The sequence below is a fragment of the Parus major genome, chromosome 10 (genome assembly GCF_001522545.3).
Source record: "Parus major isolate Abel chromosome 10, Parus_major1.1, whole genome shotgun sequence".
NCBI lineage: Eukaryota > Metazoa > Chordata > Aves > Passeriformes > Paridae > Parus > Parus major.
The window spans coordinates 12541310-12555373 of NC_031779.1; the positions used below are offsets into that span (position 1 = coordinate 12541310).

The 14064-nt window shown below is 49.7% G+C and overlaps 1 protein-coding gene across 2 annotated transcripts in view; it reads right to left on the reverse strand.

The window, feature by feature from the left end:
- Positions 1-3281, reverse strand: part of ABHD2 (abhydrolase domain containing 2, acylglycerol lipase) — a 37747-nt gene extending 34466 nt beyond the window's left edge. Inside the window, exon 1 of one of the 2 annotated variants that reach the window (XM_015639231.2) lies at positions 3184-3281. The gene's annotated coding sequence lies outside the window, so the exon portion shown is untranslated. Of the gene's footprint in view, positions 1-2468; positions 2562-3183 lie in introns of those variants that run through there. The other variant, XM_015639232.3, reaches the window with a different exon arrangement.
- Positions 3282-14064: the final 10783 nt, after the last annotated feature.

Genomic DNA, 14064 nt, shown 5'->3' on the forward strand with positions numbered 1-14064 from the left:
ACTGTGCCTGTGCTTATTTCACTCAGTACAACCCTGCATATTCACATATGCTCAACCAACACTTCACAGAACTGGGTGTTCCAGATAAGGGAAAGCCAGGCTTGAACCCTCTCTGCACATGCTTTTTGGAACCTGCAGCTCTATACAAAAGCATCTTTGAGGATGCTTTGAGGTAAGTTTAGAAGCAGGACAAGCTACTCAACAGTGAGCCTCTCAGCAGCAGTCACTTATTCCTTCTAATGAGGAACCTGTACTACACTTTTTGAGTACTCGATGCCCTGAATAGGGCTGTAGCTCAGTTACTTGCAAATAAGACATGAGACATTTCAGAAAAGTTTGGTGTTTGCAGGGCCTCAACCCATATCAGCAGAGAAGCTATCAATGTAATTTTAGTCAGACTGAACCCATGATAAGGAGAAATGAAAGCATTTCTCAACAGCAGAGAGTAATAGACAACTGCACTTCTTAGTCAGTCTAGAGATACAGATAAATTTGTTTGCTCTGTGCCAAGTCTGGCACTGTCTTCCACTGCCACTACCTCAGAGTTCAGGCACAATGACGTTTCAAGCACCTGGTTTGTACTGAACTGCTTTGCAAAGCATTTTCAATTACTACTGCCTGATACTGGCAGAGTAAGGCTGGCAGTCAGAGACAATCTTTACTGTTAAGTCAACATAGAGGTGAAGGAAAGACAAGCCCTTGGGTGTAGAAGCCTTCCTAGAGCCAGAAAAGGCTGATAGCTGCCCCACAGGGTACCCATCACTGCCACCCATATATTGCTGGGCAAGTGGGACTTTGCTTTCCACAAGGGCAGTATGCCCTTGCACACTGAAATGAAATCAATTGAAATTTAATCAATCAGCTGAGTTTGATCGGATATTTAACTGCATATAAGCTTAAACTTTGCAAGCTAAATGGGCAGAAGAAGGGCAAATACTTGCACAGGAGATAATTGACCTACAGCACATTAAGAACAGCAATTCAGAACTGTAACACATCATGAAATACACTCTTCCAGAGAAATTCAGAAGCATAGATGAAGACTCCAGAGTACTAATAAACCATGATAATTCAGGCTTTTGCTGAAAAGTCCAAGCGACCAGTTTCAGGCTGATCTTTGCACCTTTCAGTAGTAATTACAAGCACACAAGAACCCAGCACTCACACTCCTACCAGAGACTGAAAAATCCTGTTCTTGGCTAGCTTAATCCAAGTTCAGGTACTGCCAGAGCAGGCTGTGTGAAAGTCTGGATGAAGAGGTAAGAGTTATGGAAGAAGAAACATAACAGTGTAAATCCAGTAGGACCCAGGCATTTCACTGCTCTAAAGCAACTATCTCCTATCTTACACCAAATCCCATCTGGAGCAGAGCTGGAACTTTGTAGACTCAGAAAACGTCTTCATATGCCTGTGTCAAGGTCAAAGGGCTTTATTTGGTGATCTTTCCTTCCCAGTACCACATCCCAGAAAAACTTTTTCAATGTATTAATCTCTGAGTTTTCACATGACAAGTTAAATAAAGCAGCTTTATGAAGCACTAAGAGATTAAGCTGCTATTCACTCCCTGAATAGAGAAATACAGCTTTTACAGGAAGAGTAGAATAAGTTAACTTTTAAATTTAACTTCTTCAGAAGGAGTTCTGCAAGATAGGTTTTATCCACAATGTCCACATCTTTTCCACACCGAAAAAAGACAGTCTGGCACAACTGTAGGTCAGCCTCATCTTTTGTGCAGCTAATTCACTCAATAACACAGAGAGCCTGCCATGCAAAAGCAACTATTTTTAAGAGTAAGACAGGAGACTGGAAGAACTCAAACATTAGCTTTTATTTCTCTTTGCATATCCTTCCTATTCTTACTCTTGACTTTGAGACCAACATAAATGATAACTAGAATAAGAAGAATAGCTGCATGTCTACTGATCTAAGAAGAGATAAGAGAAGCTATTGAAACTTCTCTTGTGATATGAGAACTAAGCAAGCACCTCAGAGAAAAGGTGACACATGAAAGATAAGACAGCTACCCCAGACTACTTGTCAATAACAAAACTCCCTGCCCAGGAAATACTCATTATCAAAGAATGCCTAAAAATGAGATACCACAAATGCAAACAACTGAACTGAGTGTTCTGTGGACACCATATCAGCAGGGACTAGAATATGTCAACCTAAGCAATATTATGAACATGGCTGAGCATGATAATAATTGATAAATAAGGCATGTAAGATGAACACACTGTAGCTGACTAATAAGCAAGGAACATTTGTTACAGAAGGACGCACCAGTGCTGTGAAAGCCAAAAAGCAATCTAAGATGCTGTTAGGAATCTTTAGTACTTGCCAGACCAGTGACAATTGTTCATCATCAATAAGAGGAAGCTGCTATGAATTCTCTGAGGGAACATACATGAGAATGCAAGTACAGAATGCAATCCCTCCAGTCATAACTGCATGAACTCCTGACATACCTCTGCAAACAAGTTAGCATCAGGTGAGAGATCTCAGCAGCTGTAACTCCTCAATTGTGATAGATACATCGACACATCCTGTGCTCGAGGAGAGCCACAAGTTACACCTGAAGGTGCAGGATGGAGCAGAGTCCCATTACACAGGGGTAACAAGCAGGTAACAAAAGGGAGTCTGAAGCTGATGCTGGATGCTCGTAGCAGGGTCAGGACCTTGGAGTGTGAGCACCAGGGAAGAGCCTCGTTTAGCGGAAGCAGTATGACAGGAGGGCACAATCCCCCTGGCTCTCCTTCAAGCAAGGACCATTCTCTGTTCCGCACACAGCACCCCATCGCATCCCACCTCGGCCTTCCCTCCCTGCGAGCACAGGGAAGTGCTGCTCCCACCCCAGCTCTTGCCTTGCACAGCCTCGCACCCCCAGAGAGCGAAAGTGGAAGCTGTCACCGCACCGCCACCTCCCCGAGCTTCCAACGTCGGGGAGAACCGCCAAGGGACCGGACACTGACCGCCACAGCCCCACGGAGGGACATCCCCATCTCCCCCTCGGGTAACAAACACGCGGGGACGGGCGTGCGGACAGTGCCCGGCAGGACGGCGTCTGGGCAGGGACAGACCCGGCCGCGGGGCAGCCCCCCAGGCCTGGTGAGAGGAACGGGAACGAGGCCCGACCATCCTCCGAGCCCTGCGGGAAGGGGCTCCCGGGCGCCCCCACCTCACCTGCAGCCCCGGCCGGGCGCGAAGCCCCCGACAGCTCCCACCGCCGCTCCCGCCCGTCTGCCGCGGCCCCGCCGCCCGCTGCCCTTTAGCGGCCGCCCTCCCCCGCCCATTGGCCACCGCCGAGCCGCTTCCGCCCAGGCCCGCGCGTCCATTGGTCAGAAGGCGAGCTGGGGACGGGCGCTCCATCACTGACGCGCGGGTGCCATTGGCTGGAAGAGGAGCAGGGCGCGGGACCCGCGGTTCCAATGGCTCGGGCACCTGTCGGTCAGGCGGAGGACGGTGGTTGGCGGCGGCGGGCTGGGGGCGGGGCTGCCGGCGGGGACAGCGGTGCCGCGGCCATGACAGAGCGGGGCCCGGCGGGTGTGAGGGCGGGGGGCGGCCGCTGCCGCCGCCTCAGCTGCATTTTCAGGCCGCCGCTTCCTGGCGCCAGAACCATCGCCCGTGACGTGCGGGATGCGGCCTGGGGAGCGGCTCCGGCTGAGGGACACGGTTGCTACTCAGTGACATGGAGCTCGGTGGTCTTGAGGACCAAAAATCCCTCTAGGCTGCCGATAAGCACAGTGGTGTACCGGTGCTCGGTGCTGGTTACATAATACTGCATCTTTTAGAAACAGTATTTTCGAGCCTTAAAAATGATGTCTGTGCCCTCGGGGCGCTGGGTTTGTTTATCGTGGGCCCACAGGCCAGCTCTGTGTGGCAAACCCTGGGGCCACCCTTGGACTGTGCCAGCATCACTGAAGGGTCATCCCCGGTCCCTCAGGGCACTGTCACACCAGCTGGGGTTTGTGACGGGGACAGTAAAATCCACTCAGAGGCAGACGGACCTTGCTCCATCTGAAGGGCACTGGAGAAAAATAAATGATAAGATAAAAAACTGTCCACAATGCAATGTTTATAAACCTGCTCTTTTTTTTTTGTATTCCAAAAGAGCCATGCGTTATATTGCTGGTAACAACCATTCTGAGCTGTGTTAATGGTTGCTTTATATAACTGGATGGAAAAATCCTTCCTCTCATTTCAGATATTTAGTTTCCTCTGTTTACCGGGTGTTGGAGCTTCCTACGTGGAGAAAGCTTTCAAGGAGCAAGTCACATTTTCCAGGGTGCCGTGTACACGGAGAGATGAGTAAGTGCTGTAGCCTGAGTCACAGGGAAGGAGGGAGTTCTGGGTAAAGGCAGAGAGAAATTCTGGAATGAAGGTGGTAGAACAAACAATATCCTCTTCTCCATGTTTGCTACAGGTGTGATCCCACACCACTCAGTCAGAGTTGTATTCCTTATCTTTTAATTAACCTTGTGAAAATACCCAGGGTTTATTGTTGCTAAATTTGTCAGTGGCTCAGCTGGGCTGAGGTTTGGTGTGTCTCAAGGCAGACGAGTTATGCTTGGGATCAAGTTAACAGATAGGCTCAGCAGATAAACATCCGGTATCAGACTCGACTAAGTATTTGAGGAATGTGTTTGAGTTTGATTACAGAAAATTGCAGTCCAGTTGATTCCAGGTGTACCTTAGCTCTTCCACCATCTGATCCAGGCAGGAAAAAACAGATCCGGGCAGGAAAACACGCCTCAAACCCGAGTTCAGCCTCCAGGCAAGGCTTTTATTTTAAGTCGTTGAGTCTGTTGGAGATTTCTCTGACCTGAGAGAAGCTCAGCTCTTACAAGAGATCTTTGTTACGGACCTATCACAAAACAAAGCAAACCAAGTATGCTGCTCACTTCTTACTGAGAAGTGAACACTGAAGAGGTGGCAGCATAAATTTATAGGTGGCTGTGGCAGTAGGAGCCAAAATCCAGTTTATTGCAAGGAGGGAAGTGATGGAAAAGGTGCTGTGTCTCCAGAAATGGAGGGAAGAACCAGTGCAAGTCATTGGTGTTTTACTCTGGGCAGTATTGAGGGTTCCAGCTCCACCTTGTAGTGTGGGAGCAGGGATGTCTGGGAGGAAGCAAGCACATTTTGGGAATGCAAATCCAACTTTGGGCTGTTAAAACAGCTGGTGAGCCTTGGCTTGTGAAGGAAGCTCTGAATGTGTGGGGGGTTGCTCTGGCTGATGTGCTGGTGGGCTCTGCGGGGTTGGTGCTGGAACAGCCCTGTGTGCCTGTGCTGTGGGTGGAGCACTCTGGCCCGGAGCCAGGAGCGACAGGAGTTTAATGCCACTGACAGTGAACAGGTCATACCCAGAAAATGCCATCTGAGCAGGAGCCTGAGCCATCCCCAAAGGAAGAGTTCTGGAAAGAGCTGAGCTTCATCTCCAGCCTTCTATGGAGGGATTTAGCTGCTTCAACCCATTTCTGTTATTGCTGAGAGGTAGGATGGGAGTGTCCAGAAACACCCTAATGCTTTGGAGACAGGAAGATCTCTCTCTGACCAGTGTGGCTACTGCAAAAGGGGACAAATGTCCATGCTGGAAACAGCAAGCACAGGAAGAACATAGCTTTGCCTTGTGCTTTGGGCAGGCAGTTACCTCTGTACAGAGAGGCCAAAAAAAGACTGATGAAAATTCCACCTTTTTAAATGCAGAGATTGGAAAGGTACCAGGCAGAGAGAACTCCACGTGCTGCTGAGCCAGCCCTAGACACCCCCGTGCAACACCATGGTGACAATCACCTTTTGTTCTTCACATCCCTCTCTCTTTCGGCTGTTGCTGACAAAACTCCGAACTCTTTTTCTGCTTCATTTCCCCTGGCCCAGCTTTTCTCCTGCTCAGCAAACGTGCTGTGCGCTGAAGGACTCCCATGGACTTTGCATCCTTGAGGAAGCCTTTTTGCCAGAGGAAACATCAGGGTGTTCATCTATGGCAGTGTGTAGCAGGAGCAAAAAGGAAAACACCTCTTAGGCAGGGTTTGATTGCCAGCTGAAAATAAGCAAAGTGCCTGTCAGTGACATGTGAGCACAAAAAAGCTTTGCAGATGGAAATAAAGGCAATGCTTTTTCCTCTTCTCCTGCTCTGCCTTCCCTGCAGTGCCAGTGAGGCTTTGGCTCGTGGGCTGCAGAGCCATGCTGTTCCAGAGCCTGTTGGATCTGGAGGAACAGTGCTCTTTGGACTCTTATATATTTTCTGAAAATGGTGTCTAAAAGAGTAATGGGCACTTTGCAGAGCTCTAAATAGACCAGCCTCTGTCCTGAGGAGCTGGCAATGGATGGAGGCAAGTGCCAGGGATGGGAGAACGGCTGCATCATACAAACCAGCTGGGGAGGTGGCACGTGGCCCACCTGATCAGTATTTTTCCATCACATTCTCATTCAGCTGCTCCTTGCCAACTTCCAGCCCTGTCACGCTCCTCAAAAGCTTCTACTCTGGGTTTATTTAGCATGCTATTTATTTCCTAATTATAGAACTGAAGTGACTGACCTCAGCCCTTCTGGGTACTGCTGTCCATGTTTTTGTCCCCTCTAGACCTCTGGTCTCCTCTAATGGATGAAAGCTGTTGCTAGAGAATTTCTGACTCACTTTTTTTGTTTTTCTCCCAAATTCGAGAGGGCTCAGACTGCTTATACAGTGAGCTTCATTGCTCATTTCAGAGCAGATGGGCTATTGCATTCCCAAATTCTTTAGGCCAAAAGAGAAATGCCACTGAGCTGAGCACTTTACCAGGCTGTGTTCTGCTGCTTCTGTCCAGTTTCCCAGCAGCCAGCTCACTGCTTTTATCCCACATTCAGCCACAGCTGCTGGCCAGAGGAAGAGGTTTTGAAAACCACTCCCTGGCATCAGCAGTGCTGCTGGTCCTGCTTTTGGTTACTCCATGGCACTTGAACCCTGCCTGGCTCCACAAACAGACTCAGTGGTCTGGGAGAAGGATCCATCTGTATCTCCCTGAAAGGAATCTGTGCCACAACACTACTAAATTTTCCAGGGAGTCTGGTTAGGTGAAATTCCTACCTTCAGGGTACCTTCTGCACCAAAAGCTGCTAGGCTGAGCAGACCTGTTCCCTGCAGCCACCTCTAATGCCACCTCTTGTTCAGTTAGAGCTGTTTCTGCCCCTTTCAAGCATTTTGGTAACTTAAGATACAGCTGCAGGAGCCAGGGGGTGCTTTGTTGTGGCACCTGTCCCTAAAGCCACCTGCAGAAGCAGGGGGACTCTGCAGGGAAGGTGGCATCAGAGCAGCAGGTGTCTGGCAGGCAGTGAAAGCGGGGAGAGGAGGCATCTCTGAGGGAAAGGAGGGTGGATTTAGATAAATGGATGTACTAGAGCCAGAAGGATGTTTGAGCTTCTCCTGGAGAGTTTCCAAGATGTCATACTGTATAAAGGAAACTGATGGTCTTCTGTTTAATCCCAAGTGGTCTGTCTGACATTTGCCATTATAGTGTGCGTCTGAGGTTGGAGTCTGGAAAGACTGTGATTGTCCTGCCTCAGAGAGCTGGCAGGGAAGTCTGCTAAGGCCACAGTTTTATGGTTTTTTTTCACTGGCTGCTTGCGAAATGCTTTTGGTGGAAAAGTTTCCATAGAAGTAGTGGTGCCTGAGGAGAATGCAGGGTTGCAATCCTGAAAACTGAAATGCTCAGTGAGCTGAACAATGGGATTAGCAGCTCCTTGTAAAAATCCAAATTTTAGTATTGCCTGAGGAATGGGGAAGGGCCTTTTCCTAGAGAGCAATATTCATGGAAATAAATTGAGCGGAGGAGGAAGATTGCTTTTGTGCCAAAATAGTGGGAATTGGGATAGATCTGGGAGGAAAGGAGGGAGAACACAACAATGTTTGGATGATGGTGAGTACAAAAGAAATGGTTACAGTTGTGATTTGGGAGAATGAGTGATGCTGTTTGGGAGCAGAGAGCCAAAGCTGTTTCCTGGAGGTGTAGAAGGGAAGCAGGGGAGAGAGGAAACAGGCTTGATGCTGGTGCAGGGAGGTTTGTGGGCGAGGCTGGTGGGGTGCATGGGAGCATGGTTTGGTGGGGTGGGTAGGTGAGCAGGAAGCTGCAAAGAGCAGTGGGATGGCTGGGATGAAAGACTAATCCAGAGTATCTCCATCTGCCTGATGGCTTCCTGGAGATGTACTTGCAGTCACAGCCAAGCAGTGAAGGTCTGCCACCATGGCCAGGGGTGAGCTGGGGGTGACCACCCTTTTCCATGCAAAAACACCAGGAGGACTGCAGGTCAGTGTCCCAAGAGAAAAAGGCAACTGCAGAGCTACTGCACTCCACTCCTCTGGCTTTGCAGGAGCAGCACTTCCCTTTGTATCACCTCTGAGCTAAAGTATTGTATGGGCTGGAGGAAATAAACAGTGCTGCTGATACTGTGTAATGACCCCATCTCCAGGTTGACTCCACTTTGGCTCATTGCAGGCTCCACCTTGCAAAACTGATGTTTCAGTTTTTGGGAAATGACATCTGATTTGCCACACATCTCAGAGCGGACCTGCTTTAAGGTCCTGAGCTCCAGAGTTCCCATGAAATCCACCCTGGGATTTGGCAGTAACGCTGCAGGAGGATTTTGTCAGAGTTATGGAGAGCTGAACATGCAGGGAACAGGGCTGGAAGTATAGGGAGTGTGGTAGGGTGGGAGGATGCGTGGCTGAGTGATGATGGTGAAGGTCTTTCCTTCCTTCCAGCCCAGGGAAGAGCTACTGCCCTGGTGGAGGCTAGAGGGTGCTGTGCTGCAGGGAATGGGTGTCCTCCTCCTTCCCTGCCCAGCATCCCTTCAGAGCCAGGTAAAAATTTGCAGGAAATGCTGCCTCTGAGCTGAGATGGAGACTAAGGTGCTGGCTGGAGTCACGAACAAACTCCAGGGCTTTTTTTTTCAGACCAGAATAGTTTATTAGTTCATTACTTAGCATGCAGAAAGTGACATACTTGCAGAAAGGAAGGATGGCTTTTCTCAGATGGGTGTAAAAGCAAAAAGTGGGTAAAAGGAGTGAGAAAATGAGGACCAGATCAGAAGATAAGGAAGCTGAGTGAAACAAAAACAGAGAATAGAAGGGCAGAGAAAGAAAATAGAAGATTAAACCAATGCAGAGAATCACATCCACTGCTGTGTCCAATTAAGGGCTTCAGATCTGCTGAATGATGAAAGGGAGATTTACTTGGGAGAAAAATAAAGGAGCACTTCATGCTTGTGGCAGCTGAGGCTGCAAAGCCCCTGGCTGATGGGGCAGGATCAGCTCCTGTTTACCCAGCTGAGGTGTGGCTAATCCTGAGCACCGCACAGAGCAGAGCTGAGGAGTTAGAAGAGGCCGGGGGGAGCACGGGAGACAGGGCTGTGTTTGTACAGCAGCTGACAGGCAGCTGCAAGCCCAGGCAAAAACATGACATGCTCCCAAACAAGCAGCTCTGTGAGCCGAGGGCTGCTCCCTGGAAAGCCTGCCAGGAGCCACAGGCAGCAGGAGCAAACGTGCCTCCTGCGTGGGGCCACACGTGCTCTGAAAAACACAGCCCTGCTGCCTGGCCTGTGGTTGGGGGTCACTGTCCTCACAGCTGGCAAGCTGCTCTCCCTCCCTGCCTGCCTGCAGCAGGTGGGGCAGATGTGCAGGCGTAGCTGGAGCAGGAGGAAGCACAGGTAGATAAATATGTTCTTACCTTCTCAGGTCTTGCAGAAATCAACCTACCAAAAGTGAGAAGATGCAGATAACAGAGGAGGAAGACTGCAAATGAGCCGCATTCACAGCTAAAGGGACTGCACCTCCCTCAGGGCCATGGGGAGGTTCTGAGGTTCTTTTCAGGTGAATGGTATGTACAGCACAGTGTCAAGAAGCCAGCCCTGCTCACAGAAATGAGCCACATTGGATCTTGATGCAGGTGACCTCCCTTCTGTTTTCTACCTCAGTCCCGAGGTGGGTTAGCAAGGACTGAAAGAGAATTGGACAGGATTACCACACAAGCCCCTAATAACTGTCCTGGCCCCACCACATGTGCAGAAGGAGGTGCTAGGGCTGCATCCATAGGTCCCTGGGGGACATCTTAAAGAGGTACAAACAAACATAGCCCAGAACATGGACCAAAGGGAATGCTGTGGTAGGCTGCAAAGCCCTGTTAGGAGCTGAGGGGTTGTTGAACCCATGTGTTTTCACTCTGTGTCTACTCTGGATGTCTGCAGCAAGAGTCACTGATTTTACTGCTCAGGGCAGCAGCCCATTGCCAGCTGGGGACATGTAGAGACACTCAGCACTGGAGCTCCAGCTGTTTAACTCTCCAAGAACACTGGGAGAATGCAGAATAAGTAGGATCTACTATTATTAACTGATCTGTGGGGCAGGACAAGGTGTTGAGAGGGAACAGTGAAATGTAGAAATGCCTGGAGGGGTTGTTGATAGCAGAAGGCAAATGGGTTCATGCTCTAATAAAGGCTCTGTTGGAGGCTGGACAAAGTAGTTGATGTGATGGGAGATCCCACTGAGAAGGAGGGGTGATTGCAGAGGACATATGGAGTATGACTAACTGAATGCATGTTGTAAAAACATGTTAGTATAAACCTCCTGGCAGGGAGGGAGAAACATTTGGGAGACTTTACAGGGGTCACACAACCAGGTGCTAGGAAATATCCCTTGGAGGAAATTTCTGAAGCTGGTTGGGGAGATGGTGGGATACCCCTGCCCATCAGCCCACTCTTGTTTCTTCTAGGGAGCTCTTCACTGCTCCAAACAGTGTGTATGGGAACTGTATGGAGACATCTGTGGATGTGCAGAGCTATCAGCTGGCTCCTTGCCTGGAAGTTGTTGTCACTGCTGAGAAAGGAGGTAGCACAGCCCCAGGCTCCCCAGAGTGCTCGGGGAGGACACAGCTGCCTGGCCATCCGTGGCATCCCCTGCTCCAGCCTCGTGTCCCCTTGGGTGCGTGCTGCCCCTGGGACTGGCTACGTGCGCTTCTCCATGGCGGCGCTGGACACCCTGACCAGGCAACAGCCCGGTGAGACTGTGGCGATGGCTCCACCAGATGGGTTTCATTGAGGACACATGTCTGGCTTGGGGCTTGTTTTTATTTCCTTTGGAGGGAAGGAGGAGCCATGGGAGAGGAGTAACTGAGTGGCTGAGCCGGCTCTCCTGGACACAGACCGCGGTGCCAAATGAGCTCTTGCTGCGGTTTCCGCTGTGGCTCTGGAGGCTGCAGCCCAAGGGGCAGGAAGTGGTTGAGAAATAGCTTCAACTCGTGTGCCAGCAGTGCAGGATCGATCCAGGATGGGAGAGAGACAGAATCATAAGGGGAAGGCTCTGTTAGGTCATGGGATGAGGGGAATGTATGGCTCTCCTGCAGCAGCTCCAGCAGAAGGCACGGGTCACCAGGAATTCCTTCCAGAGCAGAGGTCCTACAGGAGCCAGCATCCTGCATCAGTGGTCACCAGCCTCTCCACCTAGGGGCACGAGTGCCATTAGGGCCACAAGGTGGCCTATGAGAGCTGCTTTGGCCTGGGGGAACCAAGGGAATAAGGAACTGCTTTTGAGGTGTGGTCACCCTGGATTCCCTCACAGGGTCAGGTGTCTGTGTGAGAGAGGAAGGTGTGCAGGGACTGGTGCTTTCCCACTACATCAGCCATGGTTGTGGATACTGAAGTGTGTTTTAGAAGGCCATAAATATGCTTCTCTCCAGAAGAAGTGATTTTTAGAGCTGTGGCAGTTTTCCCCTTGCCTGCCAGGTTCTGGGGGATCAGAGCAAGTGGGAGGTACGGAGAGGGTGGGACAGGCAGAGTTCAAACCTTCTCATTATGTTTCGAGATACAGAGATCAAAAGACAACTTTCCAAATTAATAAGGCCTCCACCTGGGCAGGGCCTCTCTCGGCATGGATGGGTGGGAGGGGAGCGTTTGGTAATGAGCAAACTGCCTCTTCTCTACCAGCCGGTAGGACAGGTTCTGGGCTCTTGCAAACAAACCCTGTGGTCTAGCTCGTTAGAGTTCATTAGTGTTGTTCCATATTCATACAGCATTAGCACCATCAGGCCTCTGTTTAATCAGACTGTGAGCTTGCCTTAAGCCCTGCAGGCGTTGGAGGACCTTCCATCACACATATGCCAGAAGCACATGCACCAAATTGGTGGCTTGAGTAAAGAAGGGTCTTGTAAGTGTAGTAGCAGGGTGAGGATCAGAAACCTGCCATAGAAACCTGGGTTATCAGAGGTATCAGAGGAACCTGGATAATAAAGCTATCAAATACACAATTTAGTGCTTTGTGTCAAACAGGGGCTTTGAAGAGCTTCCTGAAAAAGAACAAAAGATCCGTGGCTTATCTTCCTGTGGTATCTGCTTGATGCTGGTCAGGCTGCTCGCAGCTTCTAATCCATCAGGGGTTTCCATTAAGCACCATGGTGTACCACAGAGTGTGGGCTCCTGTAACAGGTTGGTGCTCCAAGCAACAGGCTACAGAGGACAAGGCAAATCTGTGCTGTTTGTCCTGAACAGTGTTCTGAGATGGGCACCACAGGGAACCACCACCAGGAAGAGCTTTAATCCTGGCCTGAGGTCGATGCTAATCCATCATCAGTGGAGACAGGTATTTCCCAGGGTAATTCCTGCTGCAGCATTTACAAATGACCTTTGGAAGTGGTGCTGTTACCACTGGCTGATGAGGCTGTGTGTGTAAGAGGCTAAGCCTGCATGTCTAGCTTTTGGATAGACAAAATAAAGGGAGATATGTCCTTCCCTCAAGCACCTCCAGCCCTTGGTTTCCCATCTGCCAAATGAAGATGAAGGCAACACCTTTTCTGCTGGAGATAAGCATGGATAAATCCTGAAAGACTGCAAAGGATTCAGAGTGGGGGTTATATAAAGGTGCTTATATTAAGTACCTTACTCAGACACACCAGCTCTAAGCTGGGTATAATCTTGTTTATTTAGGTTAGAGCAAAGGAGTTGAAGTTAAACTGGCTGGAATCTCATCTGAGCTTCGACAGGATCAGCAGCGGGCAGCAGAGCGAAACCAGAGAATGGTGCTGCCCTTTGCCTTCTTCCTTTTAAATCAGAAAGTTTTAGATATGCTGAAGGGCTATCAGTGGCCTTATGGAGCTTTCCATGCCCCAAGGATATTCAGTATCTAGGTTTTTTGATTAATCCTGAAGTTCCCAATTCTTAAACATTAGCATCCCTAAGTGTACAGCCTGAGTTTAAGGAAACTGTTGCCCTTTTGGTGGAAAGGGCACAGAGTGTGGAAGCCTTTTGTTCCTCAAGAAACTAAACAGAGAAGTCTGGCTACATGCAAGGACTATGTCAGCCAGTGGATGTCTTCAGCAGCCATTGGAAACCATGTGCTGGCAGGCCAGCAGGCAGTGACGCTGGCTGGGGCTGCAGGAGGTTAGAGATGCTGGCACAAGCCCTTGGTTATCCTGTTAGAGGGATTAAGAGCAGACTGGGGCTTAATCTACTGCTATGGTGCCACAGATTGTTTCTCCTTCCCACTCAGAGTGGGTAACACGTGTGGCAGGATGGGATGCTTGATCCCACACGGCAGGAGACTTTCCCAGGACCTCTGCTGTGGCCTGAACCACAGCTTTGAACTCTAAAAATGAGTCGTGCCTCTGAAGGATGGTCAGGGATTTTTGGGGGGCTCTCAAAACTGGGGTGAGACAGGAAAACCATGTTGCAAGGAGCGTTGTGGGAGTGTTTTGGGTGGGGAATCCCTCTGGGGTGTAATAGCTGACTTTTGAGATAGACCTAAGCCAGTGAACTCCTTTACAGAGCAGATAGTTGAAACAATAGGAGCTGCTACCTAAAAAAAGATCCATTCAAAGCCTGAGCAGGACTTTGCTGGGGGTGGAGGGGCATCTTTGCTACCTGATTGTGGTGGGGAGAGGTCCTGTGAGTTTCTGAGAGGGAGTGGAGGGAAGGAACATGAAACTGTGCTGATACTAAAGCTGTCACTGCACGTTCATCAGCCATGAGACACACCCTGGTCAGTTTTATGGCAGATGGGGGCTTTATGCTGCGGCAAGGGATCACCTGTGTATTGTTCACCTCTAT